The sequence below is a fragment of the Myotis brandtii genome, unplaced genomic scaffold (assembly GCF_000412655.1).
Source record: "Myotis brandtii unplaced genomic scaffold, ASM41265v1 scaffold191, whole genome shotgun sequence".
Lineage (NCBI taxonomy): Eukaryota > Metazoa > Chordata > Mammalia > Chiroptera > Vespertilionidae > Myotis > Myotis brandtii.
The window spans coordinates 6706606-6729621 of NW_005357115.1; the positions used below are offsets into that span (position 1 = coordinate 6706606).

The 23016-nt window shown below is 36.8% G+C and overlaps 1 protein-coding gene across 8 annotated transcripts in view; it reads left to right on the forward strand.

Moving 5' to 3' along the window:
• Nucleotides 1-23016, forward strand: part of SOCS5 (suppressor of cytokine signaling 5) — an 89456-nt gene that overhangs the window by 43061 nt on the left and 23379 nt on the right. The window contains exons 1-3 of one of the 8 annotated variants that reach the window (XR_001361842.1): nt 11529-11694; nt 14231-14326; nt 20150-20162. The exons of 3 other annotated variants lie outside the window; for them this stretch is intronic. The gene's annotated coding sequence lies outside the window, so the exon portion shown is untranslated. Of the gene's footprint in view, nt 1-19; nt 651-11528; nt 11695-14230; nt 14327-14692; nt 15631-20149; nt 20163-23016 lie in introns of those variants that run through there. 4 more of the 8 variants (XR_001361841.1, XM_005864789.2, XM_005864790.2 and 1 more) reach the window with 4 other exon arrangements.

A 23016-nucleotide genomic window follows, 5' to 3' on the forward strand; every position in this document is an offset into this window, starting at 1 on the left:
GGTGCTTCCAAGCCCCGGGCGGAGGCAGCGTAGTGCCTCTGGCCGGGAAGGAGACAGCGGGCGTGGGACAGCGAGCCCTGTGCAGACCGCGCCGCGCGTAGTGAGAGCTTGCGCTTAGTAGGCTCTCGATGCATTTCTGTGGAACTGCTTTCTGGTTGGGGAAACCTGAGGAACAGGGGAACAGGGTCCCCCGGGTCTAGTAGGGGAGCGTTCGTGATCCAGGTCGAGGTGGATGGGGGCGAGGCTACCGGAGATTGTGGGGCAATGCGGGCGCTGCAGGGAAGGGGGCACCGCCGACTGACTTAGGGCTCTGAGGCTCTGACGGGAGCGGGGGGTCCTCAGGGTCGAAGAAAAGAGGTCCACTGGGAGAGAGGGGACACCGGGACGCTTGATGGGGGCTGAGGTGACTGGGGCACCCCGGGTTTATAACGCGAGGTGGGAAGGGATGCGCAGGCGGCTGCAGGAAGACTTCTCTGCAACTGCTCGGGGTCCTAAGATTCGTGGGGACTGGGGCTTGGGTATTCGGGTAGCTGAAGCGAAGCGACTTTCCGGAGAGGGGGTTGCGTGCAAAGAAGGATGCTAAGAAACAATTTAAGTGCACACCGTGGCATGGACCTCAAGTTTGAAGGCTGGGCGATTGGAGTCTCCAGGTGATTTTGACATTTCCTTTTGGCATTCCCACCGAAAGCTGGCTCGCAGCTAGACCTTTTCAGCTATCCTTTAATTTTAAATGTATGTACGTATTTGATGGTGTTTTACAGTTAACCAATTTTTCCGGAGATTCTCAAAGCTGCACCTTGAAATTCTTGTAGCAGCCGCTCCAGCTGCTGAAGATCCTTTCTTCAGGTCTCTTCATCTATAGCCACTGCTCAGTTCTATACCAAGTGGCTCAGTTCTTACCAAGTTAACATTTAGATTGGACTGGATTGCTTAGTTTGCTACTGACTTGTATTCTACAACAAATACGTAATTCACATGCTTTCTTTTTCTTGCTTTTAATTGTTTCTTTACAAGATCATGCAAAATTGAACCACAAATTCTATAGAAGTTTTAAGGTACTTTAACTGTGTGTTGAATTGGAAAGATGTTGGTAAGTTAGCAGCCTAGAAACCAATACTAAAATCAGGTTGAGGTTTCTAACAGTTGGGAATCTTAATGTCAGATGCTTAGTTTAATTTTAAGAATCTTGCATTTGTGTAACACTCTTGAGAATGGATTAGGAACATAGGAAATGCATATCAGGGTTAGGCAGTGAGTGGCAGTCCACTGAGGCACTTCCTGTCTCTGAGAAGCAGCAGCTAAGATTTGCACAGCTAAATCTTTAATCTTTTAAATATTTCCTTAACCCCATTTGTTATCTTACTAATTTCTCATAATTTATAAAATGAAAGCTTTTTTAAGATTTTATCAAATCTTAAAGAGATTTGATAAAATTTTATAGATCAGATTGTGCCTTTTAATGCAATTCATTGGTCAGAGAAAATCTGCAAAAAAAGTTAATATGTTCAGTTGGCACCTCTTTAGTTCTTGAATAATTAATGGATAATTACTTTTTCTTTTCTCCCTATTGTCCTTGAATTTTACTGTTTGTCCTTAGGGAGAATGTACTGGCACACAAAACAGTAGCCTAAAATACTGAAACCTAACACCTTTTAACATTATAATAGCTTCTACATTTTTCACCTTGAGATTCATCTGTAGCAAACCAGTGATCTTAGAAAGCTATTTCTTATCACCTTTGTTTAGAATGGGCTGTTTTCTCCATTTGTAGACAAGGGACAATAATGCAGTAATAACTAAACAATGAGAATGGGAAGCTTGGGAAAAAGATACATGGTATGAGCCATATTTCTTCTAGAGCTGTATTTGTAGACCATGGAGATGATTATTTTGCAGATCAGGAAACCAAGGCCCAGAATAGTGGAAGGGACAAAATTGCTAGTTAGTGATGGACACATCTCTGGACTGTAGTCCAGGGTTTTTCTATTTTATCACATTTAAAGTGTTTATTTTATTCTATTTTTCCCATTGAGGTATTTTATTTGCACATATGTATTATACCTATAGAAAAAGAATCCCAGGATTTGCCCTCCTGTGTGTTTTTGTCTTTTCTTCATGGTCCATAATGCCCGCTGAGGTTGGCAGTACAGTGAAACGAAACTGACAGGTTGTTCTTCCATTTTGCTAGATCTTTAAGTTGCCCATGTGGTTTACAACAATTTTCCCAGCTCTGTGATCAGCGGTGATCTCAGATTCACCAATGTAACCGTGCTTCATCATCACAGTTAGAAACCGGACAATGACTTTGGAGCACAGCCTAATAAGAACCTGGAGTTTGCCTCTCTTTTTGGCATTGTTGATACTCTTAGAGCCAGTACATTCATGTGCCTCATTATGGTGGCACAGAAAGATGGCGGAAAAGCATAGTGTTTAAACGAAAACATTCTAGTGCCAACTATAAATGGCTTTTGAATTATTTGTGATGTTGTTCCCTTCTAAAGATGAGAAGTTGAGTTGACTGATTTTTTTCTCTCCATTTTTAACACCTTTACTGAGGTGTAATTAACAAACAGTAAACTTCACATGTTAAAATATACAATTATGAAACTATCACCACAGTCAAGATAATGAACATATTCATCACCTCCTAAAATGTCTGGTCTCTGTAATCCTTCTCTTCTGCCCCTCCCCGATTCCCAGGCAACCCTTTCTGTCACTATGGACTACTTGGGATTTTCTAGAATTTTATATAAATAAATTCACATAGTGTGTACTTGATTTTATCTGGCTTCATTTGTGCAGCATAATTATTTTTGAGGTTTGTCCATATTATCTGTATCTATAGTTCATTACCTTTTATTTGCTGAGTAGTATTCCATTATATAGTTGTCCCACAATTTGCTTATTCATTCTTCTATTGAGGACATTTGGGTTGTTTTTATTCTTTGGTTATTAAAAAATAAAGCTTTTATAAGCATTCATGTGCAAATCATTGGATAAATGCTCTCATTTTTCTTAGGTATATAACTAGGAGTAGAATGACTGGGTTGGATACAAGGTGTGATTTGTGTTGTGGTTGTGGTTATTGTCCTTTAAGAAATTGCCAAACTATTTTCCAAAATGTCTGTACCATATTACCCTCCCACCAGCATCGTGTAAGAGTTCCAGTTAGTCCACATTCTTGAAGTTGACTACTTTTATACATGAAGTGATGTAAAGCTTTTACTGAAAATTTTAAAACAATATGCTGCATTGTTAGTGGAAGTGCTGGTATTTCTCTCAGTGGGAAGGGACAAACTATCATCTAAATTTAAAATATTAGGTAAGCCCTAACCGGTTTGGCTAAGTGGATAGAGCGTTGGCCTGCGGACTGAAGGGTCCCAGGCTTGGTTGCGGGCACATCCCCAGTAGGGGGCGTGCAGGAGGCAGCTGATCGATGTTTCTCATTAATGTTTTTAACTCTCTATCCCTCTCCCTTCCTCTCTGTAAAAAAATCAATAAAATATATTTTTTTGAAAAAATCTTCAAAAAAATTAAAATATTAGGTAAGCTTATTAGAGTAGGCTAGTGTTCTAGAATTTTTATGCTAAAAATTAATTGCTTAAAAGATTTTCATTCTGGCTGGTGTGCTTAGTGGTTGAGCGTCAACCTATGAACCAGGAGGTGATGATTGGTTCAATTCCCGGTGGTCAGGGCACATGCCCTGGTTGCAGGCTCAATCCCCAGTGTGGGGTGTGCAGGAGGCAGCCAATCAATGATTCTCTCTCATCATTGATGTTTCTATCTCTCTCTCCCTCTCCCTTACTTTCTGAAATCAATAAAAATACATTTAAAAAAAAGATTTTCAGATTTCAAAAGGCTCATTTTCAAAGAAAATTATATATTTAAAATATAATTTTTAGTAAGTGTGAAGGTTTTATGTTAAAATGGATTCTAGTACCTTTATAAAAGAGCAGTAGTAGAATTACATGATAATTATGAAAACATAATTTCTATTATAGTTGTAATAGAGAAAAACTGGATTTGTATTTCAGCCACTTAATAACATTATGATCTCTGGCAAGTGATTTAACCATTGTGTACCTAGATTTCCTCATCTGTAAAGTGAGGGTAATAAAAGTACCCACCTCATAGAGTATTGGTGAAGATTAAAAGTGCTTCTTTAGCACATAGTAAGGGTACAGCAAATATTAGATCTTATACTTTATGGTTCAGTAGGTATATATAGGCATTTGTACGCTCACTTGTTTCCTTGCTGTTAACAAAATCACTTTGAGGCTACCAAAAAAAAAAAATTCCTAGATAAAAATAATAGTTTGCCTTAAGGACAGTTAGTATAGTTGATACTCTCATTTTTTGTCCTGCTTCCTCTGTTCACCTTGGACCTTTAATTAGATATGCACAACAAGTTGGGTGTCTGTTTTTCTGAATGTCATCAGGAGACCCTTGTTGCAGTTTCACTAATCTAGAAGCAAAATGTTAAAATTGATTTGCAGGTACTCTACTGAGTTCTAGAGGCCTACTGGGTATGCTTAGATGAGGAAACCAGGAATTTATAAGGTCTGTTATTAAACTCCTCTCTGCCAGTGGAACCATCAAAAGATCTTTGAACCTTGCTTTTTATTAACTGGATATTTTGATGACTTCATTCATTAAACTGTTAGGTTTTAGTGATAAAATTTGTGTTACTCCAATTTTGTAACATTTTGTTCTTTTTAAATTTGCTGTAACCCAGGTCTAATTAGTGTCATGAGCATGTGGTTTATCAAATGTATTTTGTGGTGACAGTGGTAGATTTCTTTTGGATATGTATTATTTTTGCCTTAGGAGGTCCTATTGCTTTTATAGTAGCTCTTCTTCTGATTATAGTAGATTAATCTTAATTCTCAAGCATCTTTATGGGTCTTTCCTTGATTCTCAAGCATCTTTGTGGTCTTTCCTTCTCACAACATCTTAACCTCCTGTAACAACATGTAACTTTTCACCATCTGTAACACATGAGCTTATTTTTCATGCCTCTTTTAAAACATTAATTTCAATTATTTTTTAGTGTATTTCACATAATATTTTTAATTGCTCTTATTTTTAGAGTTTATTAAATTGAGTTTATTTTACAGGTTAGATATTAAAATCAGAAATAAGGTATAGCTCAAAAGCATATTCATTATGATAGTAGTAGATTCTTGCTATATTGTTTTATATCTCAGGCAGGCATTCTATTGGTGGTACTTCATATGATAAATACATGGGTCATCCCTTTAATCTGAAGTAATGCTAGCAGGACTAAAAGAGTTACATGGAGCCATCAAAAGTTTCCAGGGTTGTATTAACTTTTAACTGATACAAAGTTTTAATATATGAGAGTGACCAACTTCTAATCTTCTTTTGATTAACTATTATAATAAATATTATGAAGTTATTACAGTTTATTGTACATTTTTTGGACTCATGACATGCCTTTAGAAATTTTATATAATTTAAACATACAGATACTTTGTTCCGTCTATTACATAATCTAATTATATGAATAAAATATTTAGTTAAATATGGTTTCAAAAGACATTAGCAATACCGTCTATACTAATAAAAGGGTAATATGCTAATTAGGGAGACCTTCTGGACATCCTTCCAGAGAAAGCCATGGTGGCAGGGCTGAGGCAGAGGCGGTTAGGGGCGATCAGGCCAGGAGGGAAGGGCAGTTGTGGGTGATCAGGCCGGCGGGGGGCGGGGGGCAGTTGGGGGAGAACAGGCCGGCAGGGAAAGGCAGTTGGGGGCAAGCAGGCCGGCAGTGGGGGGCAGTTGGGGGCGATCAGGTAAGCAAGGGAGGGCAGTTGGGGGCCATGAGGCTGTCAGGGGAGGGCAGTTGGGGGCCATGAGGCCGGCCTAGGAGGGCAATTGGGGGCCATGAGGCCAGCAGAGGAGGGCAGTTGGGGGAGAGCAGGCTGGCCTGGCAGAGCAGTTGGGAGCCATGAGGCTGGCAGGGGAAGGAAGTTGGGGGCGATCAGGCCAGTAAGGGGGGGCAGTTGGGGGCAAGAAGGCAGGCAGGTGAGCAGTTAGGAGCCAGCAGTCCCAGATTGCGAGAGGGATATCTGACTGCGGTTAGATATCCCCGAGGGGTCCCAGATTGGAGAGCATGCAGACTGGGCTGAGGGACACCCCCTCCCGCCGTGCATGAATTTCATGCACCGGGCAACTAGTGTTATAATAAAATACAACCATTGCTCAATTTTTCATTAAGTTGGAATTTTCTTTGTATATTTAAAAACAGTTATGGCATTGTGAATTGCCTGATACTCATATTTAAAATTCATGGGGATGTGGACTGGGTAGATATGCAAGTTACTTTCTTAGCTTCAGTGTAGATGTTAGAGAATGACAGGGAAAATACAAATTATTTGTCTTGCCCAACGTAAAAACTCTTCATCTGGATTAGCCAACTATCCTACTTTTAAGGGGGGAAAGGGCTTTTGAATCTGATTAAAGCAGAAGTAACCTTGAAGGGACTTGGCTAAACTGCTGACTCATGTTAATGTTAGGTAAATATACATCTGAGTGCTTTAACTGAGAATTAGTTACCTAGTTTTATTCTACATGTACCTGGTAGGTGACACATTCTAAGGAATGACTTGAGAGAGACTATAATTACACCATTGCCAAATACAGTATAGTGAGAATATATTTCCATGGGTTCTCTAATAGTTCATAAGCACTTTACTTATATGCTGTTTAATACCAAAATTAAATTTACCTTTACTTTGATGAGATATCATACAGTAATCTTTTATCAAAATTAATAAGAAGAAGCAGTGATGAAGATAATTTTGAAATGGGCTTATCTGCTCTGCAATTATCTGCAAATTATCTTTAAATTTGAAGACCACTATAACAGGAATAACATCCAGTCTTTTTATTCTGAGCAAGATTCTTCAGTTAAAGGTGGTAATCAAGTATATGATATGTTGTAGTTCAAAAAATTGAAAAGGATAGAAGTCTATTTAAATAATATATATACTTAAAATGAAACATGAAAGAAGGAAAATGATTTGGGAGCTGAACTTTAAGCCTGTATATATGGTGGGTAGTCAAAAGAAGGGGAGCTAAGGAAGCCATCAGAGGATGGAAAGAGAAAAATGTTGAGGAAAACCAGGATTTCGTGGGCATTTGGGGCCTGGCATAGATCTTGGGCTCCATAGATTAGTATGTCATTGTATCAGGAAAACTACTGAAGTGTTCTATAAAACTAAAGGATAAATTTACTAAAAATGTAAGTATAGTTGGATTAGAGAAATCCAAGTAATTTCTTAAGGGTTAAAATATGCCGGCGGCCCTGCCCAATGTGGTTCAGTTGGTTGAGCATCATCCCATGCACCCAAAGGTCATCAGTTTGATTCCTGTTCAGGGCACATACTCAGATTGCAGGTTCAATCATGTGCAGGAGACAACGGATCAATGTTTCACTCTCACATCGATATTTCTCTCTCAAAAAAAAAAAAAATTTTTTTTTTAAGTGAAAATATGCCTATGGCCAAAGGGGAGCTGATTCATCTAATTATTTATTTAGTTTTTTACTTTATTAACATGAAACACCATTCCAACCTCATTAACCTTCAGGTGATCAGTGCTGGAACTAATTTTATTTAACATTTTTTAAAAATAAATCTTTATCGTTCAGATTATTTTATTTAACATTTTAAAATAAGTGATTCAAAAAACATACTGGCAGTAAATATTGCCAGATTTGCAGCTGACTCCGTGTGCTGTTTCAGGTAGTTAAAAGTCAAGCCAATAAGGAGAAGCTACAGGAATATCTTTTGATGAGTTTTCGTGTGGCAGAGAACAAGATAATGCATTTAGGAGGAGATATTCCAAGTTATATTTCTAGGACCTGAGTTATGACCCAGGTAGGGGATCCAGAAGTCATGGAAATAACTTCCTTGAAGGCATTTATTGTATTTGCTGCTGGGTCACAAAGTCCAAGAACATGTTTCAGAAAACAAAAATGATGTATATAAAAATAAGTATAAAAGGGGTTATCGTTTTTTTTACTATTGTGTTCCAGGCTAAATGATTTGTAGTCATTTTTTTCATTTAATTCTCTTAACAATTGTGAAAGGTGGGTGGCATTATTAAAGTGGAAATTTGAGTCAGGGAGATTAAATGATGTTCCCAAGTCAGTTAAATATGTATTGCAGTTGGTACTGTGGCCCTGGTCTTTTGATTTTTAATCCTAAAAGTTTCCCAAGATATTAAGAGGCATCTCTTAAAACATGTAATAGTTTAATTTAGGGTTTATGGAGTGCTGTTCTACTCCTTTACTGTGGCATTACCACAAGAGACAGTATCTAGATATTTTCAGAGGATTTAGAGACATTCCTTAAATTCCTGATTTTTAAGGAAAGGTAGGGATGTTTTGGTGTACAGTTTTACCCTCAAGATTGGTAAATAAGTACTGGTTGCCCATAAAATGTTTCTCCTTTTGATTTTACAAAATGCTGGGTAATTAATAGGCATTAGTAAATATAATATTAGTTAGTAAGGAAAATATTGTTTGGCAGAAAAGAACACCAGAGTAGAGTTCAGAGACCTTGATTATTCTAGTGGTGTGAAAATATTCTGATAGCATTGAAACAGGCATAACATTCTTGCTCTGGGAGGACGGGAAGACAGAAGCTGTGTCTTAAGAGAGGAACAGATGAAGAGGGTTTATGGAATTCTAGGCAGAGGGAATAGCAGTATGTTAGGTGAATCACTGAACTTTTTGAACTGCAGTTTCCTCAAATTTGAGTTAAAATATAAGAAGAACATCTTATTTTTAATTATAAGGGCATATATATTTGTTGATTTTGGAATCCCAAAAAATGAGGTAAGAACCAAGTGAGTAAGTATATGTGAAAGTGCTTTATAAATCTTTAAGTGCTCTACAATTAAAAGTGGTAGAAGAATACTTGTGTTCTTGTGAAGAGTGGACAAAGAGGATGCTGCAAAAACTTAGCAGGAGGAGAAACAAGTGGGGAAGGGAGGTGTTAAAGATGAAAGAAAGGAAATGGATAGATATGAAGAAAATTGAGTTACAGTTCTATTTGTGCCTGGGAATCAAAAGGAGGACAATAAGTCTGTCACTGAAGAATTTTAACATTAATTTACTGTAAGGAAGAAGCTCAACAGTTAGTTGAAACATTTTATTCACTTTTCCACTTAGTCTATACTGACCATGTTAATAGATAAGCTAACTGAGAGTTGGCTATATTATCTGATTGTTTCTTCAGTCATTACTGCTGTACAGGTTTAGCTAATGGCTTAAAATAGTTTAAGGTACTCATAAAAACAAAATAAGCTGGACTGAGTTACTATTTATTCTAGATTATTAAAAAGAAAGGGCATAGTGTGTCTAAAGAAAAGGGTGAAGTTTGATCTCTTGAAATGAGTGCAGAAAAAATTTAGAAAGTCAGACTAGAACCAAGGTAAAATGGGAACAAATTGTGAGTAGTTTTATATGCCAAAGTAGGAATTTGGATTTTTATTTTGTTTATAGGTAGGGAAGTGACACAAATAGTTTGGTGGTTTAGAAAACTGATTATAGCAGTAATAAAGAGAATAGTCTGGAGGAACAGAGATTGGAGACATTTATTCATCAAATAATACATGTGGCAGGCTGAGTGAATGTGGCTGTCTCTCTGGCCTCTGGTAGGTAGATTAGTGTCAAGGATGTCATTTAAGGCTCTGCCGTAGTTCAGGAAAGAGATAATGATGGTATGAATTAAGGAATTTGTAGTGGGGATAGAAACAAGAGCACTGATTTCAGAGATATTTAGGAGTTTGTCTTCCAGACTTCGTTAGTGTTTGGAGATGATAGAGAAAGTTGAGAATGAGTCTAAGGTTTCTGACTTAGCAGTAGAATAATATGTGCAAGTTTGAGAGGGGGGGAATACTGAGTTTGCTTTCAGATAACTCTATGCTTTTTAGATTAACATGATCAAGATATCATTTGGGAATATTGTTCTAGCTCAGGAGCATGATCAGGTTTATAAATATGATTTGGAAGGCATAGTTTAAAATTGAACGTTGTGAAATTAGACAAGTAATTCCTAAGTAATAATGTATGCAGAACAAAGAGTACTGGCGCTTAGTTTGATTTTTAATTTTTGCCCACCTCCAGTCAAACCTCCACCCCCTAACATTATAAACAATACATAGAAATATTTGCTGTCAGAAATATTTGAATGTCCTTGAAACTGTACTGCATCCTGTCTGATCACCTGTACAACACAGGGAATTTGTAGACAAATGCACTTCCTTATTCCTCTCCTAAAGTCTCTTTTTAGAATCCTGTTTGCTTCCTTGGGCAAGTGAGCAAGTCTGAACAGATATTGAAGCCTAAAGGCTTTTTTCACCTTTAAAATCTAATGCAGAACAGCCATAATCAACCATCTCTTTCTCTCCTACCCCTCCAGCCCTATAGAGTTTAAGCCTCTGGCAACTAGAATGCCAGAGAGAAAAGTAAAAACAGCACAAGAAAATGAACCTTGAAAAGGACTGTAATCTTTTTAATTCACTGAACCCAAAGGGTCTACTCCAGTGATGGCGAACCTATGACATGCGTGTCAGAGGTGACACGCGAACTCATTTTTTTGGTTGATTTTTCTTTGTTAAATGGCATTTAAATATATAAAATCAAAAATATAAGTCTTTGTTTTACTATGGTTGCAAATATCAAAAAATTTCTATATGTGACACGGCACCAGAGTTAAGTTAGGGTTTTTCAAAATGCTGACACGCCGAGCTCAAAAGGTTCGCCATCACTGGTCTACTCTATAACCAGGGGATGGAGTTAGTGAGTCATTTTAAGAGATGTCCAAATTCAGTAAAATAAATACATATATTAGGAGCAAGATCTTCAACTGCTGAGAGAATTTGGAAAAAATCTGAGGTTTAGCACTTAGTGGAAAAGATGAGTTTTTGGTTCAGTCTTAAAGGAGGTAGAAAGACAAATCTGTGCAGTGAAGAGTAAGAATAACACTATTAAAGAGGTGGGGAAAACAGTATCAAGAAAGTGGGACATTAAGGAAGGAAAAAAAAGGAAACTGGTGAACAAGATTTTTATCTAAAATGCACAGTATGAGTTGGGATTAATGAGAAATTAGGGTAGTTAGATGATTGAAGACTAAAATTTGGAATTGGAATTCCTTGAAGCACATAAGTAGAAAATTAAACATGAACAGAGGAATATTGATTTAAATGGCAATTAAGCACTTAATGGAAGATGACAACTGTTACATATAGTTAATAGTGTATATGGCACTGATTAGCTTATAAATTACCCAAATCCCTATTTTCTCTTTTTGTTTTCTTACATACTTCTATAACCATGGTTCTCAGACTTTCCTGGGCATAAAAATTTTATGAAGCTCTTGTTTAAAATATAGATTCATCCATGTTACATGTAACTGTAGTTACTTCCTTTTAGTTGCTGACCAGTATTCAGTTATGTGGATATACTGTAATTTGTTTATTATTATTATTGCAGAAAGGTGTTTTTTTCCAATTTTCAACTGTTATGACTAAAACTGCTATGAACATGCTTATACAAGGCTTTTTGTGACACATGTATTCTGGATGAATACCTAAACGTGGAATTGCTGGGTTTTAGAATATGTGTGTGTTTAACATTATGAGGAACTGACAACAAATTCGAAGGTGGGTTTACCATTTTACATTTCTACCAGCAGTGAGTGTTCCTTTTATGGAAGAGTTTGGGTACAATTGCTGTTCTTCCTTAAATGTTTGATAGAATTTACCAATGAAGCCACCTGGGCCTGCAGTTTTCTTTGTGGAAAGGTTCTTAATTAAGGATTCAATTTTTAAAAGAATGATATATGACTATTCAGATCTTCTATTTCTTTTTATGCCTGTTTTGGTAATTTGTATTTTTCAAGGAATCTGCCCATTTTATCTTAACTTGTCAAATTTATCAGCTTGAAAATAAATTATATATGTTATAAAACAGTTTTCCTATTTATGTTGGTAGGATCTATTGGATGCTCCCTCTTTCATTCTGATATTGGATTCATTTTCTTCTCCCTCTCCCCTTGATTAGTCTAGTTAGGGGTTATCACTTTTATCAGTCCTTTAAAATAGTCAACTTTTGGTTCTTTCGATTTTTTTTCCTGTGGTTTATCTGTTTTGTGTTTTATGATTTGAGCTCTTTCATTAATTCTTTCCTTCATCCTTATTTTGGGTTTAATTTATTCTACTTTTTCTAATTTTTTAAGGTGAAAGCTTAGTTCATTGATTTTAAAATTTATTTTTTAAAATATCAACATTTAAAGCTAATGAAATGCATTTTCATTAGCATTTCATTCAAAATATTTTCTAATGTCGCTTGTAATTTTTTTTTTTTTGACCCATGGATTGTTCCAAAGAGTATTGTCAAATAATTTTCAAATACTTGGGATTTTCCAGGTATCTTGTTAGTTACTGTGTTTTCATTTAATGCTATTTTGGTCAGAGAACATAGTCTTTTATTTTTTAATTTATCTTTATTGTTGAAAGTATTACAGATGTCCCCTTTTATCCTCCCTTCATCTCACTCCCATCCCCCACCCAGGCCTTCACCAAACTTTTGTCTGTGTTCATTGGTTATGCACATAAGTTCTTTGGTTAATCTCTTCCCACACACTTCTCCCCTCCCACTTCCCTCTGAGATTCAGTCTATTGTATGCTTCCATGTCTCTGGATCTATTTCTGATAACATATTCTTAATACAATATTTAATACTTTTTACATTTCCTACAATAAGCATGTACTCATAGTCGGACACACCCCCCCCCAAAAAAATTACTTTAATTTTAAAAATTCTGATAAAATTCATGATTGGGAGGATAAGGGAAGAAGGATTTAGGTGATTTTAGTTTTTCTCATCTTAACCATGCCTCTTCCATTTTTGCATATATTTTAAACTGATCTTTATCAGTAAGTGAAAGAGACATTTATTTACACTGTATGTGTAATACATATTCTAAACTGTTCCCAAACTAAGGCAGTGCTCCATGTTTCATAGTTTAAAAGTGTGGTTTTCTATCAAATAATTCTTTGTATACTTAAAGATATTTAATATTTCTTTCTTTCCTTTTTTCTTTTTTTCAAAGTTGGTGTTTTTTTTTTAATATGTTCTTATTGATTTTTAGAGAGAGAGGAAGGGAGAGGGATAGAGAGATAGAAGCATCTATGAGAGAGGAACATCATAGATTGGCTGTCTCCTGCAGGTCCCCTACTGGGGATCCAGCCCCAACCTGGGCCTGTGCACTAACTAGAAATTGACCCGGCAACCTCTTGATTCCTAGGTCTGTGCTCAACTGAGCCATGGGCTCCAGAGTATTTTTTAAAGATGTTTTTGTCTTCCTTTCTCAGCCACTGTAACTACCCACCTCCTTGCAGATATGGATGTTCTTATGTTAAAGAAAGAATGGAAATCATAGTCTTTAGTTTTCTTAATAAAATATTATATTGCTGTCTCTATCCAGGGCATCATAGGCATATGGACCTGGTACTCTTCAAGAACTCACTCTAGTGGCTCAGCTTCACATTTTTTGCTATATAAAGAACATATTAGAAATCCAGTGGAGAAAGTTAATATTCAAAAGAAGAGACAAAGGAATGTTATGGTCAATGAACAAAGAAATAGACATCTCCAGGGAGGTGCCATTCATAACAGACCTCAAAGAATGACCTTAACTTGAATAGTCTGGTGTCTGTTCCTCAGCAATTGTAGATCTAGAAACTCAGTTTGATCAGGGGAACTGGTTTCATGCTAAGCAAATTACTGAAGACTCATGGAAAACAAAGCTAATTTCTTAATTTAAGTTAAGATATAATATCCAATCATGATGGTTTGTTGGTCCACATCTTCACTATAGGGCTATATCTACCAAAGGTATGTGAACAGTTGGGTCCACTGATGAGAGTGTTTTCCTAAAGGCTTAAGACAGTGGCACATTCTTTGATTACCTTATTTTTAGGCTTTGTAAAATATTCTGTAGCTGTGGGACATTTTCTGAACCTCCAGAGCCTCAATTTTCTCATCATGACAATTGTGATAATAACTAGCCAAGTCATAGGATTGTTGTGAGAACTAAATAAGAATCTATTTAAAGTTACTAGGACAACATCTAGCACATAGTTGTCATTCAGGAACTGTTAAGATGATTTGTTTTTTTCTACTTCTGGGTTTTAGGTCTGGAAGTTAAGAAGGGCACTCTTGACCTTTTTCTTGCTGCCTGCAGACATTGCTGGGAACTCTACTGCACTTGGTGTTCTAGAGGTACTAAGAGTATTTGATTTACAAGAATATTGTTCTGAGTCATAAGAATTAACTCAATCTAGGGAAGAACTGCGATGAATCTTTTCATAGGTTATGTTTTACTGTGAGTTCTAGCCATTTTAATATTTTGAGACTAAAGTAAGAATTGTTCTTTTAAAGAATTCATTAGTGTTTGCTTTTCCTGTTTGGCATTTCTAAAAACAGTTTGATATTTCTTGTAGAACAAACAAGTAAAGTCCAGATAACAAATTTTATAAGTTGTTTTACTCATAGCTGACAACTTAGTAAGGTTTATGTTCTATGGATAATATTTCTAATTTTTATATTAATAGATCATGATGTTCTAAAGGACCTGATTGATTCCCTTTCTTTCAGATAAGCTTACTAAGACCCAGAGAACCAGCCTGAAACTAAGCCAGACAGCTGATGCATCATAGGGGGTCCCTGGGACTGTGAGGTGCCAGTGCAGCTGGGCCCAGGACAGTGAGGCCCTTGATACAAGAGTTTGTGCTCTGGAGGAGGCCAGGAGAACAGCCACATGGTTGTGAAAAGATGGAATTGAATTCAAATAGTGAACTTGCCATAGGCCTGAGTTGCAGAATTCCTTCTAGAAGGAGCCCCTGCCTGTCCCTTCTTCCTTGCTTAGCCAAATCCAAAGCAGCGGTGAATGAACAAATGTCCTTTTTGTGTCAGGTACCTTGCCTACTAACTATACACTGGGGAGCAGTTGAAACATACCCGAGAGTTTTTAATGGCAGAGCTGAGACAGGCCTCTAGACTCCAGTACATTCTTCTTTTCACTGTATTCCAGTGTCTCTCAACATCAGATGAAATTATTTTCTCTTCTGAGTTACCAGAATGTTTTGATGTCTGGTTAGATGTTATTCTCTAATTGTTGTACATAACAGTTTTTTATTTACAGTTCTGGTGTCTATCTCATGAGTCTGTATTGTCTCCTCAGCTAAGTCCTTGAGGACCTGTACCATTTTGATCTCTTTTGTATGACCCTTAGGGCTTGGAATATTTAAGTACTCAATAATTAACTTGTTTAGCAGTAGATAAATATTTGTTGTCAAATTTTCATTGCCCCAAGCTTACATATTAACATATTTTCAGCTGTAGAAACAGCTGGATTTGCTACTTAAAGCTCATATCCCCAGAAGATTAAAGATTGAAAAGTTATAAAAATGCTGTTGTCATTTAAAAGGAGTTGAGTGCTTCTACAGATAACTTACATTTAATGTTTAGAAACTAGGACACAGTTAGGGATGGTGAGGTTGGTTACTTATCTAAATAAATGGCTTTGGTCATATGGTTGTGTTTTGTTTCTTAAAACTCACAATCTAAGATCTAACTTTTATGGCAGCCACCCCAAAATACATATAGTTATAGAGAATACTTTCTTGAATTATAATCCTTTGTGTGTTTTGGTAGACTCGTTTATTTTTGGGGACACACACACAAAAAGAAATATTTTATACCTGCTTAGGATGGTTTGCTTAGTACTTGGTCCCAGTCAGCATTTTCCACCCCCCAGCTTTATTGAGGTATAATTGACAAATAAAAATTGTTAATATTTAAGATATACAACATAATGATTTGATACACATATACATTGTGAAATGATTATGACAAACAAGTTAATTTACATAGCTATTACCTCACATAGTTATACCTCCCCCCCCCTTTTTTGGTGACAACATTGAAGATCCGCTCTTAGCAAATTTCAAGTATACAATGCAGTACATTAACTATAGTTAATGCCATATATTAGGTCCCCAAGAAATATTCATCTTATAAGTGAAAGTTTATACCCCTTGACCAATATCTCCCCATTCCCCCTCCCCCCTCCCAAACCCTAGAGAAATGAAAACTTGTATTCACAGAAAAACTTGTACATAAATGTTTTAACAGTTCTATTCATAATTGCCCCAAACTGGAAATAATCCAAGTGTCTTTCAACAGGTGACTAGATAAATAAATTGTAGTGCAGTTAATCAGTGGAATACTATTGAGCAATAAAATGAATGAATTATTGACACATGCAACAGCTTGGATGAGTTTCAAAAGCATTATGCTGAGTAAAAGAAGCCAGTCTCAAAAGGTTACTTACTGTATGATTCCATTTATATGGCATCAGTGGTTGTCATGGGTTAAAACAGGATAGTTAGGGGTTAGGGGTATGACACAAATGGGTAGTATAAGGGATTTTTGTTTTGTTTTGTACCACTTTTTTCACTTCCTGTCTTATTTTGAGTTATTTGAATAGTTTTTAGTATTCCATTTTATTTTATCTATTGTGGGGTTTTTGTTTTTTTTACTATATCTCTTTCTAGTGTCTATGTGTGCATGGTTGCTTAGGGATTATAATATACATATTTAAATTTTCATAGTCTACTTAGAATAAATATTTTTCCACTTGAGTGGGATGTAGAAGTCTTAACACTATTTATGTCTCTTTACCCTCCTCCTTTTTTATTTTATTTTCTTATATATTACTTCTACATACATAGAACACCCCATCAGACATTATAGTTTTTGCTTTTAACCGCCAAACATTCAAGAAGAGAAAAATAATTTATTATATTTACTCAGATGGTTATAATTTCTTTGTTCTTTCTTCATTACTAATGTTCCATTTTTTCCTTTGGCATCATTTTCCTTCTACCATTTAGTAATTCTTTTAGAGTATATCTGCTGGCCATGAATTCTCTTAATTTTACCTTCATCTGAGAGTGAATATATCTGAAGAATATATTCACTGGATATAGAAATTCTGTGTTGACAGTTCTTTTCTTTAGGTCCTTTAAAAATATGCCATTTCTTTCTGCACTTTGTGGTTTCTGGTGAGAAATTTAGATTCATTCAAATTGCTGTTTCCCTATTAATAGTATGTTTCTGTGTGTGTGTGTGTGTGTGGGTGTGTGTGTGTGTGTGTGTCTACTTTCCAAGTTTTCCTTTGTCTTGAGTTTTTATCAGTTTGACTATGATGTGTCTGGGTATGGGTTTCTTGGGGGTTTGTTTTTTTTTTGGTCCTCTGAGCTTCTCAAATCTGTATATATGTTGTGTCACCAAGTTTGAAAACTTTAAAAGTCATTATTTTCTTAAATACTTTTGTGCATTCCACTCTTCCACTCTCCTTTCAGGATGCCAGTAACACCAACATTAGGCCTTTGTTATCCCAAAGGTTCTTGAGGCTCTTTTCATGTTTTGTTCTATTTGATGTTCAGACTAGATCATTTCTATCAATCAGTCTTCAAGTTCACTGACTTCCTTTTATCATCTCCATTTTGCTTATTGAGACTTGAAGTGAATTATTGTATTTTTCATTTTTCAAATTTCCATTTGGTTCTTTTCCTTTGCTGAGTCTCTCTATTCATTTCAAGAATGTTTGCCCTTCTTGGAGCATTTTTGGTAACAGCTGCTGTAAGATCTTCATCAGGTAATTCCAACATTGCATCATCTCAATGTTGATGTCTGTTTATTGTCTCCTGCAAGTTGGGACAAATGATGTATTCACAGAAGCCATAGACCCTCTCAATAATTTTGTCTCTTGATACTTCTATGAGGTAATAGTTGCTGCCACTTTTTATTTTTTTGATTGGGCATACATGGTTGTTTTTAAAACTATAAGTTTTCAAAAATAATACATGATATTACAGAAAAATAAAAGAATACTACCTTCTTGCGTAAAAATTAAAACAAACATAAGGAGCACTGATTTTTTTCTGCCTCACTCATATTTTTAACTCTTCTTTGATAGGAAAGGTATTTGATCATCAAATACCAGGTTCCTATTATAGGTAGATGCTGTTCAGCTATGACAGCCACTTGTAAAAGGATACAATGTGTGCAGGCAGATAATAAAAGTAAAATGTATTATAATCAGATGCTCATAGTTATACTATAATTCTTTGACCTCAGTTTACTTTAAACAGCAGGTATTCCAATCTTTACCTCAGCCAGACATTGCCAAATTATATGTATGCTCTTCTTTGTTGTCCAGATTCCTCTCCCTTAACTATCACAGGAGTCCTAATTTTTTCTTTCTGCCAGGTATTATTTCTTCTAGTCCTCAGCATGTACAGAAATACTAGTTTGCCTTTCTCTTATAGAACTAAGTTTCTCTCCCTCACCATAGCTTAATCCATACTGCTTTGTTTTCTGACTGAGGCATTTGGATCTTCTAAAATATGCGGAAGATCATCTGAATTCATAGTCATTTAATACTAGAGGCCCGATGCACGAAATTCGTGCAAGAGTAGGCCTTCCTTCCCTCGGCTGCTGGCACTGGTTTCCCTCTGGCACCTGGGGCCCGGGCTTCCCTGCGGCTGCCAGCAGGCACCCAGGACCTGGCTTCCCTCGCAGCCCCAGCTTCATCTGGAAGGTCATCCTTCCAGACCTCTGGTCTAATTAGCATATTACGCTTTTATTATTATAGATGACCAAGTACAGGAGTAAACATCTTTTTCAGCATGGCATGGAAGAAGACTCTTTAAGTCTGTTTTTCCAGCTTTGGGGTTGCTTTTTCTTTTACTTCATTCCACCTACCTTATACGTCAGTCATCTGAACCACTCCTCATCCTTTGGAAAGTCAGACCCTTTCCTGCATCTGTGCCTTTACATTACCTGCCTGAAACTGAAATGCCTTTCTCCACTTGGCAAGTAACTATTCATTCTTCAAAACCTTGCTCAACATCACTTTTTCTGTGAAGCCTTCCCTGACCCCCTGCATTCGTTAGAATTATGTACAGTGACAAGTAACTGAACCACCAAAATAACAATGACCTTAAAAACAAGAGAGGATTTATTTTTCTCCCATAAAAATTTGGAATTTGCGGTGTAAGGCTGAAATGACAGCTCTTCACAAAATCACTAAGGAAGTAGTTTCCAATAACTGCTTCAGAATCTCTCATATCTCTCAGACCTTTGTCCTCCTGGCCCAAAGTTGAGGTATCTTTGTTTTAAGCAGCATGAGTATGAAGGAACAAAAATGAAAGGTCTTATGCAAGCTATCTCTTAAAGTTTCCCTAAAGCTCCCACACGACATTTCTGCTTGCATCTCATTGGCTTGAACGAAGACCGAATAATGTGTCTTTGTTCTTGGCAACTGTGTGCTAGCTAATTATATTATTACTAGAGGCCCAGTGCACGGATTTGTGCACCAGTTGGGTCCCTCAGCCTGGCCTGTGCCTTCTTGCAATCTGGGGTCCCTCGGAGGATGTCAGACTGCTGGTTTAGGCCAGATCCCGCAGGCTTGCCCTAAACCGGCAGTCCGACATCCCCCAAGGGATGTAGCAGTGTGCGAAGAGGCAGGCAGCCGGGGAGGAGCCCGAGCTGGGGCCGGACACAGCACCACCACCACTTGGTAGCTGCCGTAGAGGTGGGAGAGGCTCCCGCTGCCACAGCTGCTCATCAGCCATGAGCCTGGCTTCTGGCTGTGTGGTGCTCCCGCCGTGGGAGTGCACTGACCACCAGGGGGCAGCTCATGCATTGAGCATCTGCGCCCTGGTGGTCAGTGCGTTGTCATAGCTACTGGTCGAGCAGTCGACCGGTTGTAATGGTCGCTTAGGCTTTTATATATATATAGACGGAAGAAAGGAAGAACAAGTAGGGGGTACAACTAGCAGTGTGTTATGCTTCCCCAGCTAGAGGTAGTTGCTTTGTGCTTTGAGTTCCCAACAGGCCTCTAATTAATTAGCATTTAGGTTGTATTATAATTAGTTTGCCTTGTCTACTAGATTGTGCACTTCTCAGAGATTATGATATTCTTTTTTTTTTTCTAGCAGCTTATGTAAAGTTTAGTACCTAGTCTGCTCATAAAGTATTGAGTGAATGGATAAAGACATTCAAGAAGATTACAGCAAAATTATCAGAGACATAAGAAGTTGATACTTAAATACTCCTGTGAACAAGAGTAATTGCTTATGTAGACACTGATATCTTAGACTTAACTTTTTTCTATGTTCTCTACTATGTGGAGAGAAGTGGATACTTCCAGTAATAGAGAGCATAGCTTCTTTTCAAAATTGATTAACCACGCAGAACACAAAAGGTTGTGTTTACTTAAAAGGTTGTATATTCTTCTCTGTTATACTGGCTTTTCATGGTGATAAAATATACATGAATGATACCATTTTTACCATTTTTAAGTATACTTTTCTGTGGCATTAAAGTACATTCACATTGTTGTACACTAATTACTACCAACCATCACCAGAGCTTTCTTCTCTTCCCCATTGAAACTCTGTACCCATTAAACACTAACTCCCCATTTCCTCCTGCCCCCAGCGTCTGGCAACCATCATTCTACTTTCTGTCTCTGAATTTGACTATTCTAGGAACCTCATATAAGAGGAATCAGACAATATTTGTCCTTTTGTGATTGGCTTATTTCATGTAGCATAATATCATCAAGATTCATCCATGATGCAGCATGTATCAAAATTTCTTTTCTTTTTTTAAAAAAATTGTGTTTTTATTGATTTTAGACAGAAGAAAGGAGAAAGAGAGAGAGAGAAAAAAACATTGATGTGAGAGAAAAAAAATTGTGTTTTTATTGATTTTAAACAGAAGAAAGGAGAGAGAGAGAGAGAAAAACATTGATGTGAGAGAGAAACATCTATCAGCTGCTTCCTGCATGCCCCCTATTGGGGATGGAAACCAGCAACCCAGGCATGTGCCCTGACCAGGAATCAAACTGGCAACCTCTTTCTTAGTGTCTGGGACGATGCTCAACCAACTGAGCCACACTGGTGAGGGCAGAATTTATTTTCTTTTTAAAGCTGAATATATTCCATTATAGATTGTACCACTTTTTCTTTTTATCCTTTCATCTGGATGCTTGGGTTGCTGTATTACACTGTTTTTTTGTAAGGTTTTTACTTGCTACAAGTATTTTCAATACAAATAGTGTCTTATTCTATTGTAATTTCACCACCCCTACCCCCAAACATACCTTTTTATAAGGAAAGTACAAAGAACATAAAAACAATCATCTATGTTAGGAACTTACTTTGGGAAGTAATCAACACCTCTCCCAGTCATAGTTTCTGAAGTATAAATTAAAAAGTAAAATTAAGTTATGGAAAACATTATCTTGGTGTCAAATCTAGGTACAAGAGTGGTATTGGAAGAAAATATAGTGGCTTTTCACAAGAAAAGATTAGATTTTGTTTTAATGGAGAATTTCTTGATTTATGGTAAAGACACAGGCAAGTTCAACCTATTAATCTCTATCGTTTTGAAATATGGAGGTTTTACCATGACTGGACAATGAAGAAAGAAATTTTTACAGCTGTAGCTTGGTGGATTTTGCTTTTATAAAATTTCTCTAACATTAAAGAGAAAAGGGTTAAGAATGGGTGGAGTAAGGAAAATTAGCCCCATTCTATCACCTGACCTCTTTTGTTGTCAAATAATAATTATTGAATGTTTGATTGCCTAGTAAACTCTGAGTTTTGGCCTCTATCCCACTAGGCACATTATCCAAATTAGCAATCAAATTTTTTTACTAAAATTCTCTGACCAAGCTTTCAAATAATTGCTTATGTAGAATACATGCTCAGTGGTTTAAATAGAATTTCATAGACACTTCCCCATTGCAGCTAATTGTTTAATCCATTTGGCAGAATGAGTCATACTTCACTAGCCAGCTCACAGACCAGCTGTTGATTTAGTTATCTGAGCCAAGACCCAAGTACCAGAATAGAATAGAGCACCTTGGCCTTGACACCTTTTTGTCTTTTTCTAAAAAACCTGATGTAAAGTTTTTCATTTCTCCCCTAGGTGTACTGTTATAGAGATAAAATTGACATGTCTGAAACGATCTGAGAAGAAAACAACAAATTGTAGCATTAGTAATAAACCCTTTTAGAGAAATTAGAACTTGATGTAGACATTAAAAATAGAATTGAATGGTGAAGGACAGAGTAGTGGTGGAGGTGTTTCAGAGTAAGGAGAATTAAGGCCTAATTATGGATGTCAGTCAGTGGAAGTCAGGCACAAGATGTGTGCAGCTGTTGAGTGTTGCTGAAAGGAAATGAGTCTGGTGGTGGTATGAGTATAGGAGGAGAGGAGAGACTAAGGTGTTGTAGAAATCTAGGAATGTAGCAATAGAAATCTGGACAAGGTTACTGGTAGTGAAAGTGCAGAGCAAAGGTAAATTTGAGAGCCATTTTGGAAAAGAAATTGTCAACTTGGTAATATTAAATATAACGGTGTTGCCTGGCCAGAGTGGATGACATCGTCTCATGAACCGAAAGGTCACTGGTTCAATTCCTAGTCAGGGGGCATGCAGGAGGCAGCTGATTCATGTTTCTCCCATTGATGTTTCTCCCTCCCCCTTCCTCTCTCTCTAAAATCAATAAAAACCATATTTAAAAATAAAAAATAAATATAATGGTGTTAAGTGGAAAATAATAAAATAAAATTTTTCTAAGAAATTCCACAGAAATTGGTACTGATGATATCCCAATTTGAGAGAAATCTTAAGTTAATTTTAGACATAATGAATTTGAGGGGCGATGAGGAATAGCCAAATTGAGACATTTTTGTAGGCCATTAGTGGACTGAAAAGTGGATGGAATATAAGGACTGCAAATGTGCTTCCCATAAAAATCCAGCTGTACTCAAGGAGGTAACAGTTGGTTCTAGAAAAATACCTGATTATAACTGTAAAGACAAGAACATATATATAT